The sequence below is a fragment of the Vicugna pacos genome, unplaced genomic scaffold (genome assembly GCF_048564905.1).
Source record: "Vicugna pacos unplaced genomic scaffold, VicPac4 scaffold_20, whole genome shotgun sequence".
Taxonomy (NCBI): domain Eukaryota; kingdom Metazoa; phylum Chordata; class Mammalia; order Artiodactyla; family Camelidae; genus Vicugna; species Vicugna pacos.
The window spans coordinates 108,930-114,778 of NW_027328741.1; positions in this window are offsets into that span (position 1 = coordinate 108,930).

Here is a 5,849-nt window from a genome sequence, read left to right on the forward strand (position 1 = left end):
TGATTCAGCCCCACACGTGCTCTATTGGCAAAATGCCCAATTGGTCCCTGGTCCTGCAGATGCACTGGGTGTGGCCATGGGACATATTGGTAATCTCAACCACGTGACCAGTTTTGATGCTTTATCATTGGTACACATTTTGGTTTGCTCTCTTGATTCGACCCACCACATCCCACAATGCACTCCAGATCCCTGAGACTCAGCGTGTGCCATCATTCGTAGCCCTATCCCTCACAGAACGTTGCCTCTGCTACCTCAAATGTGGCAGCTGGGATCTTGGACTCCGAATCAACTGTGGGGATATTTTGCGCTGGTTTCTTTGAGTTCTGTCAGCCAAGCATCTGCTGTGCACTCTTGTAAATCTCAGCACATCACCTTCTATCCCATGTCTCCTGTCCGCTTGAGAGTGTGCGTCCAAGTTAAACAGAGTTTCACCCTTGTTGCTCCATCACCAGGGGTCAGACCCTCACTGGATTCCATTTCCTGCTTTGCCTTCTCCTGCTTCCAGGTGTCCTGAGGCCTCATCCTGTCTTTGGAAGTAACAGACCTCTCTTCGGCAAGTGTCCTGTGCCAAGGGCTGGGTGAGTGGATGTTTCCATTGCTCTGTTCATGGGAGCGAGTGAGTGCAGGTTGCACTTCTTCTCTGCCAACTGGGCATCGATGAATCAACACTATCCAGATACATTTCACAGAAATGTGATATTTGCTTAGCTCTTTGTTTCTATACAGCCGTGGTGGGAGGGATGGTCCGAATACACCTCTTTTGACATTGTGTTGATATCTCATTTGCAGTCTTTAAGAAGTTTAAAAGAATTCATTTACATGTTTTGGGAGTTATACGAAAATGAAGTTATTTTTTGAAACACACTCAATCGACCTAGAAGCCAGACTTGTCAATTTTGGTAACATTTTGTCAGCTCGACGGAAAACCTAGACAGATAGAATGCAAATTGGCAGTCCAAACTGTTAAAGGGTTCATGTCGGCTCTTTACGGTTGAAGCCTCCGAAACCAACAGGAACCATGAAATAACTATTGGAAACTTGAAATAACCCCCAAACTTGGATACACTTGTGCATTGGTGCCCTTTACTCCCAATGACACCTACTGGCCAATATTGGCATTTCAAGGGGTAACATCCCTCTCTAGGAAAATACAAGAGGAAAGAAACCAAATATATACATGTAGGTTTGAATCCAAAAGCACCTAGAGGCATTCTAGCTAGGAGAACCCTGCTGCAATTATGCTAGTCTATGGAGAACCAGGTGTTCTTCTATCAGTGATGAGAACGCTTAATCATCCGATCATGTTGGGTAAAGCCATTTAACGCAACCAAGTCTGCACCCGCATGATATAGTGCCCACGGGGGCTTGACTCAAGTGAAAGACGATCCACATAAGCTGTGTCTTTTATATCATTGGCGACTTTTACAGTACAGTTCTCTTTCTGACTTGTACTATTTACCTATACTGTCTTGAAAAATTGAGGCCTAATACAGATTCAAGTTCAGTCAGATTCCCCTCTCTTACCACACTCCCTTCACCCCAGGGAAGACATAAACACAACATTTGCTGAATCTAGCGGAAGGCCATCGTTTCTAGGTGTGAGCTAAGTATTCAATTCCTATCTATTTCAGCCAAGTTTATTGGACCTTTAAGGAGTTCACTGTTGTTCACAGAGTGTGAAGCTGGAGGAACTCTGATTCTAGGAGGGGCTTGTTTTACTCGTAATGGCTTCATTGCAGCTCAGCTACTGATCCTTCAAAATGGATGCCTGTGTGGAGGGGAGGGAAGGCAAGTGCTTGCTAGCTAGGCCCAAACCTGGGAAAAGGCTTACCTGGGCTTGGTGAATTCTGGTCTGAATGGCTTGGGAAGGCCCCTTGGGAAGTGTGGATTCCCATGACCTCTTCCAAGAACAGGAGCGTTTTGATCATCTCTGCCATCTCTTCTCTTGCAGACGTCAGGGACCTTGGACCCGTTCTTGGAGAAGAGAATTGAGGAACTTCCTCAAGTCCACGTTGGCACTCCGTATGTTTCTGCCAGTATCAGCGAGGTTCAATATGTCTCATGAATGTCTTTTGAGCCTGGTATCCTCTACAGCTGTCTCCACGCCAGTATTCTCCATTGTAGCAGAACATCTCTCATCCATGTGTTCGCATCTCTCCTCAATCCGTTCAGCCAGCTTTTCGGCCAGCTTCTCTTCGTGTCTCCCCTAAAGTTGACTTCACCAGGACTGGGCAAGTCTGAAAGTACCTCGGAGCCTCACCAGTAAGCTGATGACAGGCAGATCTTCCACTGTCTGCCCTTTCAGGTTCTGGAAACTGACCTGTGACCTCAGGTCTTTGGGCAGCAGCAGTATCTCGAACTTACACAGCTTCCCGGACCAAACACCTAAGCCAAGCTCCACAGAGGGCGGCAGCCCCTCCATCACACTGATCCACCCACAGAACTCTGCCCGGTTACCTAGGATCCAACAGCCACAACAAGCCTCGCGGTACACACCAACATTCCACCTGGAATCCAACCGCTAACTGCCATCCCCAATGGCTGCTGCATCTTGTCAGTGTTGGGGGAGGGGCTGCATCCGACGAGAAGTTCCTAAGGTAAATGTGATTCTACCCACTAGCGTCCCATGGGCCTTTCTTCTTCCCTCTTTCCTTTTGTTCAGATCTCTATGCACAGTACCAATGGAGGGAAGTGTGTCCCTTTTCAGTTGATGGTTTCACACGTCTTTAAACTTTCTAACAGTTCACAGTACACAGAGACCCACTAAAGGAGACTTATGTTCCTATAATATCCGTACACCCGGAACACATATGCGTCGCCTGATTTCTGCTGAAACACCCGCACTCTCAGGACATGGATCCATTGGTTTCATGGGGGCTGAAATTCCAAGAAATGAAACCAACCCCAATGTGCACTTTGCTGTCAGTCTCTTTTGCTCTTAGTACACTTTGGCAGAGCTACTTGCCTTTGTTATAGGCTTCTTACAATTCTTCTCTACGTAGCCTAGAATATGGCATTCCTTCATCCTGTTGGAAGACATACAAGTCTACATCACGGACTAGGAATCCATTTGATTCCAAATCGGCATTAGGGTTAGGTCACGATATGTTCTTATGAATCAAAATTTACGAATATGAATGCACGCCTCCGAATACAAGTGTGCTGAGTACATGCAAGCCGCGATAATGGGTCGATGCATGCTGAATGATCCTTGACATCACCTTAAGTATTTTCTTTTGAATAATCATGGTTCCCTTGGTAAATATCAGCCAACCGTACCATTTTGGTGTTTGCTTGTTGGTTTGATTTTTGTTGGTCTGCTTCTCGCTTGTATTGCAAACACGACAGGCCATGCATCTCTCCTTAAGCATGAAACAGAGAGTCAAATAAGCTGATTCACTTAACAGAGTGCTTCCAATCACCTATGATTTCCTGCTTCCCTCTCCCATCTTCAGGGTTTTGATGTCCTCCTTGCCTTCTTCTTGTTTCTTCTTTGCCACTCCTGCTCTTCTTGCATTTCCAATAATGGTTTCTTCTTTCCATTTCATCTTGCTGCTTTTCTATTCAGGGTAGATTTCTCAACCATTCTTGTAGGATAAGTTTTGAACTGCTGAATTCTTTTAAGATTGGCCGGTTTGTGGAAATTTCTAGCTCTGCCGTTATTAGGAATGGCGGTCATGTGGCATAGGCTCCCCTAGGTGGCAGCATTTGGCCATTCAGGATATGGTCTGTGTCCTGGCACTCCTCCCTCTCCTGCAATATTGCTGCCGAGATATCAGCTGAATCCCCTCTTGAGGTTCCCTTGTGACTATGTTGTTTCCTCCAGGTGCATTTTAAATCACTGTGATATTCGTGAGCTTTGTTGATTTGAATCATACAGCTGCTGGTAGGTCTATTGGGATTCCACCTCCTTTGGATGCTGTGTAATTCCTGAATTCGCATACATGATTCTTTCTTGGCTTTCAGCAAGTTTCAGTCTGATTTTTCTACAGATAAATTTTCAGACATTTTTTGTTTCCTTATCTCTTGCTTTTCCATCTGGGACCCTTATGAATTCTAGTCTTTCATGCCCTGTCTTAACCCAGGGTTCAACAGCAATGTTTACATTGCTTTGCATTTGCTTTCCTATGTCTGCTTCTGACCGAGGTTTTTCTGATCCCATGTCTTCACAGTCATTCACGCGTCCCTCTGCATTATCTAGTCTGCTTACGACTAAATTTTAGCCCTGATATTATCACATCCATTGAGTTTCCTGATATTTTTTGGCTCGTCTTTAGACTTTCTCTTCCCCTATTCCGGTATTCTGCCTTATGTGATTCTGAGACACTGTTGTTTTTCAGTGATTTCCTGACCTCCATTTTCAACACATGGTCTGGATAGCGTTTTGCAGTCTAGTTGTTTGAAAGCTTATCTTTTGGGCCTTCAATATCTTTGGAACTGAAAATGGTACTTCCTGTTTCTTTTACTGTACTTCTTCACCTCTACTGCTCAGGTAATATCAGGTATGTAATGTGGACTTCTAGGGCTTTGTTAAGTGAAAATTTTAGACTTTTGGCTCTACGCAATTCCATGGGATTTCTGTGCGGACAATTTCTCCTAGACATTGATGCCATATCGTATTCCTGTGTGTGTAGTCTGGTATATCTCCAATTGCTGTTGTTGCATTAGTTTTGATGAAAAAACAATACTATTTCGATTTGCATAACTTCATTTTGATAATGCTTATCTCACAATTCTGAAAGTGCGCAGGACACTTCCTCTTGTGGAAATGAAGCTTTTAAAGGTTCTCAGCTCTGCATTCTGCTCTATGTCATTTTGGAGTGTTTCCAAAACAGCAAACTGAGAGTGCGCTTGTGCTTTGTAGTTCCACGGGAATGTGCCAATGAAAGCAGTTCTTCTCAGATCTTCTCTGTCTACAGAAACACCAGTGGAAGCATATCTATGGATGTCACATATCAGGGCCTGCTGGAATGATCCCGCAGACCTACCTTGGTGTCCTCGGTGCCGTACCGTGCTGGTGCCATCCAAAATGTAGCATCCGCTTTAGGGAGATAAGGCTGTAGGTAATGCTTCCTCTTCTAACGCTGTGGACTTGGACCACTCTTCCTTGTCCTCTCATCCTTGTGGCACGGGTGCACGAAGGCAACCACACAGCTGTTGCGCATCCTGTGCCTCAAACCAAACCATAATCCCAGCCCAGGTTATGAATGTAGCAGATCCTAAGGCTTTTCATTCTGATTTCAAAACCAAGGCCCCCTGGATCCCTCAGACCAGATGAACGATATCTCTGATTCAGCCCCACACGTGCTCTATTGGCAAAATGCCCAATTGGTCCCTGGTCCTGCAGATGCACTGGGTGTGGCCATGGGACATATTGGTAATCTCAACCACGTGACCAGTTTTGATGCTTTATCATTGGTACACATTTTGGTTTGCTCTCTTGATTCGACCCACCACATCCCACAATGCACTCCAGATCCCTGAGACTCAGCGTGTGCCATCATTCGTAGCCCTATCCCTCACAGAACGTTGCCTCTGCTACCTCAAATGTGGCAGCTGGGATCTTGGACTCCGAATCAACTGTGGGGATATTTTGCGCTGGTTTCTTTGAGTTCTGTCAGCCAAGCATCTGCTGTGCACTCTTGTAAATCTCAGCACATCACCTTCTATCCCATGTCTCCTGTCCGCTTGAGAGTGTGCGTCCAAGTTAAACAGAGTTTCACCCTTGTTGCTCCATCACCAGGGGTCAGACCCTCACTGGATTCCATTTCCTGCTTTGCCTTCTCCTGCTTCCAGGTGTCCTGAGGCCTCATCCTGTCTTTGGAAGTAACAGACCTCTCTTCGGC